Raw genomic sequence first — 17,863 nt, 5'->3', positions numbered from 1 at the left:
AGGCTTTCCGGCCTCTCAATTGCCTTTAGTAGTGGAAAGAGCCCACAGGATTGGTCCTCCTAATACAAAGGTGAATGGATCTCCCAGAAATAGGATGTGTATAGCTAAATTTCTTAAATTCCAAGATAAACTAGAAATATTGAAACTATACAAGAAATTTGACTCCTTCACAATAGCTAACAACAGATTATTGCTATTTCAGGATTTCTCGAATGAGACCTCTGCAAAGAGGAAATTAATGGTTCCGTATTGTACACAATTTATTAACAACGGTCTTAAAGCTCGTTTAATTTATCCAGCTAAAATTGTAATAGATATTAATGATATCTCAATAATACAACTGAAGCACAGGAATTTGCAGCAACCAACTCGTATGATGTATAGGTACTCCTTTGTCTTAGAAGCATATAACTGATACCCGTATGTATACGTCTGCAGAATCTTGGTGGTCAATGCGGCCCATTTGTATGAAATGTCAATTTCTTTCATGTAATTAGCAAGAGTCCATGAGCTAGTGATGTATGGGATATACATTCCTACCAGGAGGGGCAAAGTTTCCCAAACCTTAAAATGCCTATAAATACACCCCTCACCACACCCACAATTCAGTTTTACAAACTTTGCCTCCCGTGGAGGTGGTGAAGTAAGTTTGTGCTAGATTCTACGTTGATATGCACTTCGCAGCAGGCTGAAGCCCGGTTTTCCCTCTCATAGTGCAGTGAATGTCAGAGGGATGTGAAGAGAGTATTGCCTATTTGAATACAATGGTCTACCTCTAGGGGATCTATTTCATAGGTTCTCTGTTATCGGTCATAGAGATTTCTTCTCCAACCTCCCTTTTCAGATCGACGATATACTCTTATATACCATTACCTCTACTGATTCTCATTTCAGTACTGGTTTGGCTATCTACTATATGTAGATGAGTGTCCTGGGGTAAGTAAGTCTTATTTTTTTTTTTTGTGACACTCTAAGCTATGGTTGGGCACTTTATATGTAAAGTTCTAAATATATGTCTCTAAACTTATATTTGCCTTGATTCAGGATAATCAGTATTCCTTTTCAATACAGACTGTCAGTTTCATTATTGGGATAATGCTTTCAATTTATTTTTTCTTACCTTGAAAAAATTTTTATTTGACCATTTTTTTCCTGCGTGCTGTTAGGCTCGCGGGGGCAGAAAATGTTTCTTTTTATAACGTCATTTTTTGGCGCAAAAAAAAAAATGTGGGCGTCGTTTTCGACGTCAGAGGATGTGGCGTCATTTTTGGCGCCAAAAAATATGGGTATTGTATTTGGCGCTAATAATCTTGGTGCCAAAAAATGTGGGCGTTTTTTTTTGTCTCACTTTTTTACTCACATTATTTAAACATCTCTCTTTCATTGCTTCTGGTTCCTAGAAGCTTATTATTTTGCATTCTTTCCCATTCCTGAAACTGTCATTTAAGGAATTTGATAATTTTGCTTTATATGTTGTTTTTTCTATTACATATTGCAAGATGTCTCATCCTGACCCTGAATCTCAATCCACTAGTGGACAGACGCTGCCTGATATTGGTTCTACCAAAGTTAAGTGCATATGTTGTAAACTTGTGGTAACTGTTCCTCCAGCTGTAGTTTGTGCAAGTTGTCATGATAAACTTTCCAATGCAGATTGTGTCTCCATCAGTAATAATTCTTTACCTGTTGTTGTTCCTTCAACATCTAGTGTTCAGGATGTTCCTGTTAATGTTAAAGAATTTGTTTCTAATTCTATTAGGAAGGCTCTGTCTGTTATTCCTCCTTCCAGTAAACTTAAAAGGTCTTTTAATACTTCTCACATTTCAGATGAATTTTTAGGTGACCGCCATCATTCTGACTTATCTGTTTCTGATGAGGATTTTTCTGGTTCAGAGGATTCTTCCCCAGATATTGATACTGATAAATCTTCATATTTATTTAAAATGGAGTTTATTCGTTCATTACTTAAAGAAGTTTTGATTGCATTAGACATGGAGGAGTCCAGTTCTCTTGATACTAAAACTGCTAAACGTTTAAATTCGGTTTATAAACCTCATGTGTTAATTCCGGAAGTTTTTCCAGTTCCTGATGCTATCTCAGATGTGATTGCTAGGGAATGGGATAGTCTGGGTACTTCATTTACTCCTTCTCCAAGGTTTAAGAAATTGTACCCTGTGCCATCTGATAGATTGGAGTTTTGGGATAAAATCCCTAAAGTCGATGGGGCTATCTCTACTCTTGCTAAACATACTGCTATTCCTACGGCAGATAGCACTTCGTTTAAAGATCCTTTAGATAGGAAAATTGAATCTTTTTTTAAGAAAAGCTTATTTATGTTCAGGTAATCTACTTAGACCTGCTATCTCTTTGGCTGATGTTGCTGCAGCTTCAACTTTCTGGTTGGAGGCATTAGCGCAACAAGTGACAGACCATAATGCTTATAGCATTGTTAAACTTCTTCAACATGCTAATAACTTTGTCTGTGATGCCATTTTTGATATAATTAGAGTTGATGTCCGGTATATGTCTTTAGCTATTTTAGCTAGAAGAGCTTTATGGCTTAAATCTTGGAATGTAGACATGACTTCTAAGTCAACTTTGCTTTCTCTCTCTTTCCAAGGTAATAAATTGTTTGGTTCTCAGTTGGATTCAATAATTTCAACTGTTACTGGGGGGAAGGGAGCCTTTTTGCCCTAGGGCAAAAAATCTAAAGGTAAATATAGGACTGCTAATCGTTTTCGTTCCTTTCATCAGAGTAAGGAGCAGAAGCCTGACCCTTCTCCTAAAGGAACAGTTTCCGGTTGGAAACCTTCTCCAGTCTGGAATAAATCCAAGCCTTTTAGAAAGTCAAAACCAGCTCCTAAATCCGCATGAAGGTGCGGTCCTCATTCCAGCGCAGCTGGTAGGGGGCAGGTTACGATTTTTCAAAGATGTTTGGATCAATTCGATTCACAATCTTTGGATTCAGAACATTGTTTCACAAGGGTACAGAATAGGTTTCAAGGTAAGACCGCCTGCGAGAAGATTTTTCCTCTCACGCATTCCAGTAAATCCAGTGAAGGCTCAGGCGTTTCTGAAATGTGTTTCAGACCTAGAGTTAGCTGGGGTAATTATACCAGTTCCAGTTCTGGAACAGGGTCTGGGGTTTTATTCAAATCTATTCATTATTCCATAGAAAGAGAATTCTTTCAGACCAGTTCTGGACCTAAAAATATTGAATCGTTATGTAAGGATACCAACATTCAAAATGGTGACTATAAGAACTATTCTGCCTTTTGTTCAGCAAGGGCATTATATGTCCACAATAGACTTACAGGATGCATATCTTCATATTCCAATTCATCCAGATCACTATCAGTTTCTGAGATTCTCTTTTCTAGACAAGCATTACCAGTTTATTGCTCTTCCATTTGGCCTAGCAACAGCGCCAAGGATCTTTTCAAAGGTTCTCGGTGCCCTTCTCTCTGTAATCAGAGAACAGGGTATTGCGGTATTTCCTTATTTGGACGATATCTTGGTACTTGCTCAGTCTTTACATTCTACAGAATCTCATACGAATCAACTTGTGTTGTTTCTTCAAAGACATGGTTGGAGGATCAATTTACCAAAGAGTTCCTTGATTCCTCAGACAAGAGTAACCTTTTTAGGTTTCCAAATAGATTCAGTGTCCATGACTTTGTCTCTGACAGAAAAGAGACGTCTGAAATTGGTTTCAACCTGTCGAAACCTTCAGTCTCAATTGTTCCCTTCAGTAGCATTATGCATGGAAATTCTAGGTCTCATGACTGCTGCATCGGACGTGATCCCTTTTGCTCGTTTTCACATGAGACCACTCCAGCTTTGTATGCTGAACCAGTGGTGCAGGGATTATACAAGGATATCACAATTAATATCCTTAAATCCCAATGTTCGATCATCTCTAACTTGGTGGATGGATCACCATCGTTTATTTCAAGGGGCCTCTTTTGTTCGTCCAACCTGGACTGTGATCTCAACAGATGCGAGTCTATCAGGTTGGGGAGCTGTATGGGGATCTCTGACAGCGCAGGGGTTTTGGGAATCTCAGGAGGCGAGATTACCAATCAACATTTTGGAACTCTGTGCGATTTTCAGAGCTCTTCAGTTTTGGCCTCTTCCGAAGAGAGAATCGTTTATTTGTTTTCAAACAGACAATGTCACAACCATGGCATATGTCAATCATCAAGGTGGGACTTACAGTCCTCAAGCAATGAAAGAAGTATCTCGGATACTTGTATGGGCGGAATCCAGCCCCTGTCTAATTTCTGCGGTTCACATCCCAGGTGTAGACAATTGGGAAGCGGATTATCTCAGTCGCCGGACGTTACATCCGGGCGAATGGTCTCTTCATCCAGAGGTTTTTCTTCAGATTGTTCAAATCTGGGGTCTTCCAGAAATCGATCTGATGGCCTCTCATCTAAACAAGAAACTTCCCAGGTATCTGTCCAGATCCAGGGATCCTCAGGCGGAAGCAGTGGATGCGTTGTCGCTTCCTTGGAATTACCATCCTGCTTATATCTTTCCGCCTCTAGTTCTTCCAAAAGTAATTTCCAAAATTCTAATGGAGCGTTCATTTGTACTGTTGGTGGCTCCAGCATGGCCACACAGGTTTTGGTTTGCGGATCTCGTTCGGATGGCCAGTTGCCAACCTTGGACACTTCAATTAAGGCCAGACCTTCTATCTCATGGTCCATTTTTCCATCAGGATCTCAAATCATTAAATTTGAAGGTATGGAGATTGAACGCTTAATACTTAGTGATAGAGGTTTCTCTGACTCAGTGATTAATACTATGTTACAGGCTCGTAAATCTGTATCTAGAAAGATTTATTATCGAGTTTGGAAGACTTACATTTCTTGGTGTTCTTCTCATAAATTCTCTTGGCATTCTTTTAGAATTCCTAGAATTTTACAATTTCTTCAGGATGGTTTGGATAAGGGTTTGTCTGCAAGTTCTTTGAAAGGACAAATCTCTGCTCTTTCTGTTCTTTTTCACAGAAAGATTGCTAATCTTCCTGATATTAATTGTTTTGTACAGGCTTTGGTCCGTATCAAACCTGTCATTAAGTCAATCTCTCCTCCTTGGAGTCTTAATTTGGTTTTGAAAGCTTTGCAGGCTCCTCTGTTTGAGCCTATGCATTCTCTGGATATTAAATTACTTTCCTGGAAAGTATTGTTCCTTTTGGCTATCTCTTCTGCTAGAAGAGTTTCTGAGTTATCTGCTCTTTCTTGTGAATCTCCTTTTCTGATTTTTCATCAGGATAAGGCGGTGTTGCGGACTTCATTTAAATTTTTACCTAAGGTTGTGAATTCTAACAACATTAGTAGAGAAATTGTTGTTCCTTTATTGTGTCCTAATCCTAAGAATTCTAAGGAAAGATTGTTACATTAATTGGATGTAGTTAGAGCTTTGAAATACTATGTTGAAGCTACTAAAGATTTTAGGAAGACGTCTTGGTTAAAGTCTTTGATTCATCATGCTTATGTGGAGTCGGGTAAATCCCCGCCTCAATGGATTTCGGCTCATTCTACTAGGTCAGTTTCTACTTCCTGGGCTTTTAAGAATGACGCTTCTGTTGATCAGATTTGCAAAGCAGCAACTTGGTCTTCTTTGCATACTTTTACTAAATTCTACCATTTTGATGTGTTTTCTTCTTCTGAAGCAGTTTTTGGTAGAAAAGTACTTCAGGCAGCTGTTTCTGTTTGATTTGTCTGCTTATAATTTCAGTTTTTTCATTATAAAGATCAAAACTTTTGATTTGGGTTGTGGATTATTTTTTTCAGCGGAATTGGCTGTCTTTATTTTATCCCTCCCTCTCTAGTGACTCTTGCGTGGAAGCTCCACATCTTGGGTATCTGCTATCCCATACGTCACTAGCTCATGGACTCTTGCTAATTACATGAAAGAAAACATAATTTATGTAAGAACTTACCTGATAAATTCATTTCTTTCATATTAGCAAGAGTCCATGAGGCCCACCCTTTTTTGTGGTGGTTATGATTTTATTGTATAAAGCACAATTATTCCAATTCCTTATTTTTGATGCTTTCGCTCCTTTCTTATCACCCCAATTCTTGGCTATTCGATAAACTGAATTGTGGGTGTGGTGAGGGGTGTATTTATAGGCATTTTAAGGTTTGGGAAACTTTGCCCCTCCTGGTAGGAATGTATATCCCATACGTCACTAGCTCATGGACTCTTGCTAATATGAAAGAAATTAATTTATCAGGTAAGTTCTTACATAAATTATGTTTTTTATACTTATACAAGGAACTTCGCACAGGATTCTCTGTTCTACATGTACAGATAGGTGTTTTAAAAAAAAAAAAAAAAAATTCTTCTTTGTTTTATTTTTTGGTTCTTTTCCTCTCTCCCCCCTCCTCTGCCTCAATTTACCCATATTTATGGAATTACTACACCTCTCAGATTTTAAATGACTACTGATATATTTCAAAACCTTAAGGTTCTTTCTTGGAACGTAGGAGGTATTACCTCGCCAATGAAACGTAAACTTATTATAAAATCCCTTGCTTCCCACTGTCCACATGTGGTGTTTCTGCAGGAGCCTCACTTAAAAGATTCAGAGATAACGAAACTAAAGATAAAATGGGTAGGTGAGGTTATTGCTACCCCAGTTAATAACAGAAAAGCAGGAGTTGCTATATTATTGCATAAAAATTTAGAGTATAAGATTAAAAATGTTGAATATGATCCCAAGGCTAAATTTATTATTTCGCAAATTACGATCAATAATGTTGACTTTGTATTATGTAACATTTATGGGCCAAATGTTCACACTCCCATATTTTGGGAAAAAATTAAAGTTACATTATTCCCGTTTGTCTCTCAGAATCTTATCATAGGGGAAGATTTTAATATTGCAATATGCCCGGAGTTAGATAGACTCTAAGGGGAATAGACAAGGGAGTATAATAAACGAGCAAAATGCCTGAAACAATTTTGTCAGAAACTTAAGCTTCTAGATATTTGGCGCGTTGAAAATCCAGATGCTAGAGGATTCTCTTGTGAGTCCAAAGTACATAGAACTTTCTCGAGAATCGATATGTTTTTTATCTCAGAATCATTATCTATTTTAAAAATTAAAGCAGAGATTGCTGATATAGTTATCTCTGATCATGCTATTATTTCTTTAGCCTTCCCCTCGTTATCTAGACCCAAAGATAAAAGTCAAAACTTCATATTCCCGCGATTTTGGCTTAATAATCCTAGATTTAATGCATGGTTAAAACAAAAGTGGACAGACTATGTTACTTGTAATATTTCGCATATTAACAATATTGAAGTATTTTGGGAAGCCTCAAAAGCGGTATTAAGAGGGGAAATTAAATCATACCTAAATGCCTGTAACAAGAAAAAAAAAGAGCAGTTGAGATACAGTTTGCACATCAGGTTAAAAATGCTCTTAGGAGATATTATAACGAAAGAACGTCAACTAATTGGAAGAAATACTGTGATGCCAGAAATAACCGTGAGGTATTCCTTAATAAGAAATCACATATAGAAGATCTTAAATTAAACCTAAAATTTAAAGGATTTCATGGTGTGTCAGCAAAACATCTAGCCAGCTTAATTAAAAATAGAAAAAGTAAGAATTATATCTCAGCAATTAAAGCAGGCAATGATAGATATACAGATTCTAAAAATATTTTGAAAGTATTCCACAGCTTTTATCAAAATCTCTATAATAAAACTCATGTTAACAGGCCAAATCTTGATAACTTTCTGTCTAAAATTTCATTTCCCGTTTTCTGAAGAACGACTATCAGAGTTAAACGCTCGTATTACAGGGGAAGAAATTGCAAAAGCAATAGAGAGTAAAATTAAATAAGGCAGCCGGGCCTGATTTTTTACCCCCAGAATATTATAAAATTTTATCCCAAGAAATTAATTATACTCTTGAAAGGCTTTATAATGAGTATTACTCCCATAGCAATACAATGTCTAACTATTTTACAGCAGCTAATATAACTTTAATTCCAAAAAAAGACAAAGAAAGAGAGGATCCAACTTCGTATAGACCAATATTGGTCCTCAATGTGGATTATAAAATCTTGACGTCAATCATTGCAGCAAGGCTAGCATCTGGCCTATCTGAGATTATACATCCTGATCAGACTGGGTTTTTTCAGGGAAGAAATTCTGCTAAAAATATTCGAAAGGTGATTATGCTTCTGGATTATATTTGGAATATAGATAAAATAAAAAAAAAAGGAAACTTATATTGACTTGGCTCTTATTACGGTAGACGCAGAAAAAGCCTTCGATTCTATCACGTGGCATTATCTATTCAGGGCCTTAGAACAATTTGGGTTCCAGGAGCAATTTGTGCAGTTTGTCCATAAGATTTATCGGAATCCAAACTCATATTTACTGATCAACGGTATGCTTTCACCCAAAATAATACTGGTTAAGGGAAAACTTGAGTGGTATCTCAGTAGGGTCACAACTTGAAAATCCTGCTTTATGCAGATGATCTCTTACTTTTCTTAGATAAAACGGCATCTAATATACCATTAATTCTACAAATATTTGCTGATTTTAGTTCCTTCTCGGGTTATAAAATTAATTATGGAAAAAGTGAGTTATTGTGGAGAATTAAATCAAGAGTGAGTTGCTCAAGCCTTCCCTTTAAAGTTGTAGACCGGCTGAAATATTTGGGCATAATATTGCACAGAGATCCTCAAAAATGGTATAATCTAGATTGTTCTTAACCTTCTGTAATAGGGGAGAAAAATTCAGAAGTATGGGCTTCCTTCCCACTATCTATATCCGCCCGTGTGAACTTAATAAAATCTATTGCGTTTCCTCAGATCTTGTATCCGTTACAAAATTTACTGTTATTCTTTACTAACAGTGACCTGAGGAAATTTGATCAGTATCAAACTAAATTTATCTGGGGTAATAAGAAAGCTTGTATTTCCCTGATCAGATTGAGACAAAAAAAAAAACGCAAGCAGGTTTAGCCCTTCCCAATCTAAGACTATATAATATTGCCACTTTAGTTAAATTCACTCTTGATTGGATAACTGATTCTAATAATTTTGCCACCATTGAGCTAGAAAGACAATGTATTGCTCCCTTCTCTCTGAAAGCTGTTTTACACAGTGTAATTAAACATCTTCCATCAAAAATTTAATAGCATGGCAGAAATTGTGTAAAATCATGGAAGTAGATCCACATTTTTCCAAATTTCTTCCCATAAAAGGTAATCCAGAATTTATGCCAGGAATACAATATAAGGCATTTAAAAACTGGGAGGAAAATGGGCTGGTATTGGTGTCCCAGGCTATATTGGATAGCCAGCAAATATATCCTTTAAATACTTTTTTTTCAACAATTCAATCTGGCCAGGAACAATATGTACACTTATTTTCAACTTCGGCATTTCTTGTATAAATGCTTCCTTGTTGGGGATTGGGAATCCAAATGGGATGAGATTAATATATGCATAGATAAATTTAGAAGTGGCATCACCTCAATCTCTCTCATATATGATATAATGCTCGCTAAACAAGGTACCTTAATCGTAGAGAAAATTTGTAATAGCTGGACAGGTATCTTCCCCTCTGTGGACCCAGATCTGATCAGTCGGAGTTTTCATACAGTAAATAAATGCATGATCGCGAGGTCTTTAAAAGAGTCTCAAACTCATTAATAAATATTATGTGATGCCGGCTAGAATGGCTCAATTCTATCCTACACAAGCTTTTGTTTGTCCCTGTTGTTCCCTTGTCAATGCTAATTTAATGCATATATTGTGGACTTGTCCCAAAATAAGGCAATTTTGGTCTAAAATACAATATTGGGCTAACCTACTATTTAATTTATCTGTTCAACTTTCTCCTGAGGTGGTATTCTTTCTCGGATTACATAAACAGATAAATATTTTTTTTCACTCATACACAACCATTATACTTATAGCTAGGTTTCTTATATTTAAAAATTGGCGAATGCACAAGGCACCACCCTTTTTCTCAAAGAAATTCAGGCCCAAATTATCTTTGAAGAATTTCACACGCAATTTACGTCAGAAAAACGTATTGGTAAATTCATTCACAGCTGGCTCCCAATTATTAAGTCTTACTCTTTGGAAGTCCAGAAAAATATTCTAATGCCGTTTCTAAGCTCTCAGAGTTTTGCAGATTTAGTTGTACATGGGCTCTTTCCACCGTTATGGGTATCCAATTTTAGGGAATCGGACTAAGTGGAGGAAAGGGTTTCAAATTGAGGTGGGGGAGAGAGGAAGACAGGATGGGTACAGTGTGTTCCCCCTTGTGTCCTCTCTTTTTTTTTTTTTTTTTTTTTTTTTTTGAGTACATATTCTTTGTCTGGTAAGAATAAACCATGTTAAAGCTTAGAAGTACGATTATGATTTGGTTCAGTTGATTATGCCAGTCATTGTCCTGCATTTAAAACACAGTGTAAAGTGCTTTTCGCAGTTATATTTATGTTAGAATTATTGCTGGTAAGACTTTGTAATATGAGGTAATTCTTTGTTAGCATATTGCCCCTTGTTTAGATGTTCATATTAAGCATGTGAAATTTAAGGGAAAGGGGGGAAAAGGAATAAAAGGAGAAAAATGATTTTGTACAGGATATCAAGTGTACTCGAAATGGCACATGTCGATAAATTTTGTCTTAGTTACTATGTTAACGGTAATAACCAAGGTATTTGTTTTATTTTTATTTTATTTTTTTTCCTTTTCTGACATTGTCCAATATATCTTATTTTTTGTGTTATAAAAATCAATAAAAAGATATTTAAAAAAAAAAAAAAAGTCTTCCTGAAATCTTTAGTAGCTTCAACATAATATTTCAAAGCTCTTACAACATTAGGATTAGGACACAAGGAAGGAACAACAATTTCCCTACTAATGTTGTTAGAATTCACAACCTTAGGAAGAAATTTAAACGAAGTGCGCAAAACAGCCTTATCCTGATGGAAAATGAGAAAAGGAGACTAGAGAGAGCAGACAATTCAGAAACTCTACTAACTGTAGAGATAGCCAAAATGAACAACACTTTCCCAGAAAGTAGTTTAAAGGGACAGTCTACACCAGAATTGTTATTGTTTAAAAGATAGATAATCCCTTTTTTACCCATTCCCCAGTTTTGCATAACCAATACAGTTATATTTATATATCTTTTACCTCTGTGATTATCGTGCATCTAAGCCTCTGCAATCTGCCCCTTTATTTCAGTTCTTTTGACAGACTTGCAGTTTAGCCAATCAGTGATGGCTCACAGGTAACTTCACGTGCACAAGGACAGTGTTATCTATATGAAAAACATGAACTAACACCCTCTAGTGGTGAAAAACCTGTTAAAAATGCATTCTTAAGAGGCGGCCTTCAAGGTCTAAGAAATTAGCATATGAACCTCCTAAGTTAAGCTTTCAACTAAGAATACCAAGAGAGCAAAGAAAAATTGGTGATAAAAGTAAATTGGAAAATTGTTTTAAAATTACATGCCCTATCTGATTCATGAAAGTTTTTTTTTTTACTAGACTGTCCCTTTAATATCCAAAAAATGCATATGCTCAAAAGGAGGAGCGTGCAAAGCCTTCAAAACCAAATTAAGACTCCAAGGAGGAGAGATTGACTTAATGACGGGCTTGATACAAACCAAAGCATGAACAAAACAGTGAATATCAGGAAGCTTAGCAATCTTTCTATGAAATAGAACACAAAGCGCAGAGATTTGTCCCTTCAAAGTACTTGCAGACAAACCTTTATCCAAACCATCCTGAAGAAAGAAGAATACCAAGAGAATTTATGAGAAGAACACCATGAAATATAGGTTTACCAAACCTGATCATAAATCTTCCTTGAAACAGACTTACGAGCCTGTAGCATAGTATTAATAACTGAGTCAGAGAAACCTCTATGACTAAGCTCTAAGCGTTCAATTTCCATACCTTCAAATTGAACGATTTGAGATGCTGATGGAAAAACGACCCTTGAGACAGAAGGTCTGGTCTTAAATGAAGTGGCCAAGGTTGGCAGCTTGACATCTGGACAAGATCTGCAAACCAAAATCTGTGAGGCCATGCTGGTGCTATCAGAAACATATGCGATTGTTCCATTATGATCTTGGTGATCACCCTTGGAAGAAGTAGAGGTGGAAAGATGTAAGCAGGTTGGTATGGCCAGGGAACTGCTAACGCATCTCCGTCTGAGGATCCCTGGACCTGGAAAGATACCTGGGAAATTTCTTGTTTAGATGGGACCCACATGAGATCTATTTCTGGAAGACCTCACATCTGTACAATCTGACAAAATACATCTGGATGGAGAGACCACTCCCCTGAATGTAAAGTCTGATGGCTGAGATAATCCACTTGCTAATTGTTTACACCCAGGATATGTATTGCAGAAATTAGATAGGAGTTGAATTCTGCCCAAGAAAGTATTCAAGATACTTCTTTCATCACTAAAGGACTGCGAGTCCCACCCTGATGATTGACACATGCCACCGTTGTGATATTGTCTGTCTGAAAACGAATAATTGATTCTTTAGTAGGGGGCAAGCCTGAAGAGCCCTGAAAATAGCATGGAGTTCTAAAATATTGATTGGTAACCTCGCCTCTAGGATACCAAACCTCTTGTGCTGCCAGAGACCCCCAGACAGCTCCCCAACCTGTGAGACTTGCATCTTTTGAAATCACAGTCCAGGAAGGACGAACAAAGGAGGCCCCTTGAATAATAAGGTGATGGTTTAACCCCCAAATCAGAGAGAGAGTTGAATGTTGGGATTTAAGAATATCAATTGTGATATCAGAGTATAATCCCTGCACCATCGATTCAGCATGCAAAGCTGCAGAGGTCTCATATGAAAACAAGCAAAGGGGATCGCATCCGATGCTGCAGTCATGAGACTGAAAACTTCCATGCACATAGCCACTGAAGGGAATGAATGATTGAGACTGAAGGTTTTGACAGGCAGAAACCAATTTAATTAATCTCGTCTGTTAAAGAGTGAGCAATGGACATTGAATCTATCTGGAAACCTAAAAAGATGACCCTTGTCTGAGGAATCAATCATTTTTTGGAGAATTGATCCTCCAAGCATGTCTTTGAAGAAACACCACAAGTTGATTCATGTAAGATTCTGCTAAATGAAAAGATTGAGCTAGTACCAAGATATCGTCCAAATAAGGAAACACCACAATACCCTGCTCTCTGATTACAGATAGAAGGGCACCTAGAAACTTGGAAAAGATTATTGGAGCTGTCGCTAGGCCAAATGGAAGAGCAAGAAATTGGTAATGCTTGTCTAGAAAAGAGAATCTCAGAAACCGATAGTGGTCTTTATGAATCGGAATGTGAAGATATGCATCCTTTAAGTCTATTGTGGACAAATGACCTTGCTGAACAAAAGGCAAAATAGTCCTTATAGTCACCATCTTGAAAGTTGTAAGGGACCCTTACAAAGTGATTAAAAAATGTCAGATCCAGAACTAGTCTTAAAGACTTTCTTCGTCGAGACAATGAATAGATTTGAATAAAAAACCCAAACCCTGTTCCAGAAGTGGAATGGGTACAATTACCCCTGAAAGCTCCAGATCTGAAACACATTTCAGAAAAGCCTGAGCTTTCACAGGATTTGTTGGAACGTGAGAGAGAAAAAAACCTTGTCACAGGAGGTCTTATTCTGAAACCTATGCGATACCCTTGAGACACAAAATACTCTGAATCCAATGATTCTGAATGGAACCTGCCCAAACATCTTGAAATAATTTCAATCTGTCCCCCACCAGTAGAACTGGATTGAGGGCTGCACCTTCATGCAGTTTGGGGGCTGGCTTTGGTTTCTTAAAAGGCTTGGATTTATTCCATCTCGAAGATGGCTTCCAAATGGAGCCAGAGTTCTTAGGGGAAGGAGTGGTTTTCTGTTCTCTAATCTGACGAAAGGAACGAAACGATTAGAAGCTCTAGTTTTACCCTTGGATTTTTTTTTTTTTATCTTGGGGCAAAAAAAAAAAAACCTTTCCCCCCCCAGTAATTGTTTCAATAATAGAATCCAACTGAGAACCAAACAAATTATTACCCTGGAATCATATAGATAGTAACCTAGATTTAGATACCATGTCAGCATTCCATGACTTGAGCCATAAAGCTCTTCTAGCTAAAATAGCCAAAATACATTTTTAACATCAATCTTAAGGATATAAAAAAATAGCATCACAGAGAAAATGAATAGCATATTGAAGCAAACTAACAATGCTAGACAAATCAGAATCTTTTTCCCGTTGTGCTAAGTTATCCAACCAAAAAGTTGATGCAGCCGCAACATCAGCCATAAAAATGGCAGGCCTGAGAATATAGCCAGAATGTAAATAAGCTTTTCTAAGATAAGATTCAAAGGATCCTTAAAAGAAGTACTATCTTCCATAGGAATAGTAGTACATTTAGCAAGAGTAGAAATAGCCCCATCAACCTTAGGGACTTTTCCCCAAAACTCTAAATTAGCCACTGGCAATGGGTACAACCTTTTAAACCTAGAAGAAGGAACAAAAGTACCAGGCTTAGACCATTCCTTAGTAAATAACATCCGAAATAGCATCAGGAACAGGAAAAACCTCAGGAGTAATCGCAGGAGGTTTATAAACAGAATTTAAACGTTTACTGGATTTGTTATCAAGAGGACCAGACTCCTCAATATCCAAAGTAATCAATACTTTTTCAACAAAGAACGAATATACTCAATCTTAAAAGGTACAGTTAACACACAAAATAAACTTTATTCAATCATTTACGTTCCACACGATTATGGCACACATCCTTCTTCCTATTCTGCAGTCCACAGTATCATTTTTTTTTTTAATTGAATTGTAGCCGTTTTGAAAAAAAAAAATGGAACCCAAACTCATCCTCCCATTGTTTTCTTCCCCGGAGCTTGTTTTTCCAATATCCTCGTGCACGCCAAACTTGATTACGAGCCTTTAGCTAAACGCATGCGCAAAATAGGAACCTTCTTTCAGTTCCTTAAATTGAGGCTGCTAGCGACTATACAAAATAAATGCGCGTGAACGTTGACTTGTGGCCGACACATGTAATTTGCTGTTACAGTCAGCTTCAAAATGACATCAACTTAGGAGTTTAGCTTCCATTTTTTTTCTAGAACGGCAGTTGGGTTTTTTAAAAAAAAAAAAAAAAATAATAGCAATTCACTGTGAACTGCAGAATAGGAAGAAGGATGTGTGCTATAATCGTGTGGCAAGTAAATGATTGAATCAAGTTTATTATTTTGTGTTTTAACTGTCCCTTTAAAAAGATAAGTTGATTTATCAATGTCAATGTCGGAAGCAGGATCTTCTGAGTCAGAGATCCTCATCAGAAGTAGATATCAGTATGTTGTCGGTCATTACAAAATTTATCAGTAACATGAAGTTTTAAAAGACCTTTTACATTTATTAGAAGGCGGAATAGCAGACATAGCCTTCTGTATCGCATCAGCAATGTCATTTTTCATATCAACAGGAATATCATGTACATTAGATGTTGAAGGAACAACAGATACTGTACAAGTAGAAACATTTTCTGCATGCAAAAGCTTATCATGACAACTGTTACATACTACAGCCGGAGATATAATCTCAGCTAGCTTACAACAGATAAACTTAGCTTTGGTAGAACTGTGTTCAGGCAGCATGGTTCCTACAGCAGCTTCTGAGACAGGATCAGATTGAAACATCTTGTAAAATATAAAAGAAAAAATATTAAAAAAAATATATATATCTTATTGCCTCATATAGCAATTTCAGGAATGGGAAAAAATGCAAATGCTAAAAATAGGCCAAAAGGCAAATAGCATAGCCCTCTGAGCATAAAGAAGGCAAGAAGCATATAGGAAGTGGTGTAAAAATAAACCAACATTTTTTTTGGCGCCAAGTATGATGCATGACGCAAAAGGAAGTATAATCATTTTTTGGCATCAACAACATCTGGAAATGACAACTCTCGTCATAACAACCTGGCGTCAACCAAGTCGCAGGAAATTACAAACTTGCATCATCAGACGCACATTCACACCAAATAAATTTGCCCATGAATTTAAAAGAAACAAGTCAGATTGGAAAAAGACTAAACCCCAGGTAAGAAAATATTAAAAAAAAAAAAACATAACTTCCTAAAAAATTATTCCCATACTGAAACTGCTAGACTGCAAAGGGAAATACACATAGACCTGACTCATGGCAATTAAGTAAATACATATATTTAGAACTTTATATAACTACATTAAGCACCAACCATAGCCGAGAGTGTCTTAAAATAATGATACTTACCGAAAGACACCCATCCACATATAGCAGATAGCCAAACCAGTACTGAAAAGTATCAGTAGAGGTAATGGTATATAAGAGTATATTGTCAATCTGAAAAGGGAGGTAGGAGATGAATCCCTACAACCGATAACAGAGAACCTTTGACAAGATTTCCCACAAGGGAAACCATAAAAAAAAAAAAAAATATATCAATAGGTGATACTCTCTTCACATCCCTCTGAGAAACACTGTACTCTGAGAGGAATTGGGCTTCAGAATGCTTAGAAGCGCTTATCATAGAAGAAATCATAAAATTCAAGCACAAACTTACTCCACCACCTCCATAGGCAAAGTTTGTAAAAATGAATTGTGAGTGTGGGGAGGGGTATATTTATAGGCATTTGAGGTTTGGGAAACTTTGCCCCTCCTGGTAGGATTTTATATCCCATACGTCACTAGCTCATGGACTATTGCCAATTACATGAAAGATACATTTTTATAAAAATACTCCCAGATGGGCTATATAAATGTATCTACAAAACATTTATGCAAAGAAAAAAAAAAATCTAGTGTACAATGTCCCTTTAACAGTTTTAGAGCAGAAAACAAAAATTTATGCTTACCTGATAAATTTATTTCTCTTGTGGTGTATCCAGTCCACGGGTTCATCCATTACTTGTGGGATATTCTCCTTCCTAACAGGAAGTTGCAAGAGGACACCCACAGCAGAGCTGTCTATATAGCTCCTCCCCTAACTGCCACCCCCAGTCATTCGACCGAAGACAAGCAAGAAAAAAGAATAAACTATAGGGTGCAGTGGTGACTAGTTTAAAAATAAAAAACACCTGCCTTAAAATGACAGGGCGGGCCGTGGACTGGATACACCACAAGAGAAATACATTTATCAGGTAAGCATAAATGTTGTTTTCTCTTGTAAAGGTGTATCCAGTCCACGGGTTCATCCATTACTTGTGGGATACCAATACCAAAGCTTTAGTACACGGATGAAGGGAGGGACAAGGCAGGAACTTAAATGGAAGGCACCACTGCCTGTAAGACCTTTCTCCCAAAAATAGCCTCCGAGGAAGCAAAAGTATCGAATTTGTAGAATTTAGAAAAGGTATGAAGCGAAGACCAAGTCGCCGCCTTACAAATCTGTTCAACAGAGGCCTCATGTTTAAAAGCCCATGTGGAAGCTACTGCTCTAGTAGAATGAGCTGTAATTCTTTCAGGAGGCTGCTGGCCAGCAGTCTCATAAGCTAAGCGGATTAAGCTTCTTAGCCAAAAAGAAAGAGAAGTTGCCGAAGCCTTTTGGCCTCTCCTCTGTCCAAAGTAGACAACAAACAAAGCAGATGTTTGACGAAAATCCTTCGTAGCTTATAAATAAAACTTTAAAGCACGAACCACATCAAGATTGTGTAATAGACGTTCCTTCTTTGAATAAGGATTAGGACATAATGAAGGAACAACAATCTCCTGATTGATATTCTTATTAGATACCACCTTAGGAAGAAACCCAGGTTTGGTACGTAAAACTACCTTATCTGCATGGAAAAT

The sequence above is a fragment of the Bombina bombina genome, chromosome 6, assembly GCF_027579735.1.
Source record: "Bombina bombina isolate aBomBom1 chromosome 6, aBomBom1.pri, whole genome shotgun sequence".
NCBI lineage: Eukaryota > Metazoa > Chordata > Amphibia > Anura > Bombinatoridae > Bombina > Bombina bombina.
Note: the sequence above shows the minus strand (reverse complement) of the source record.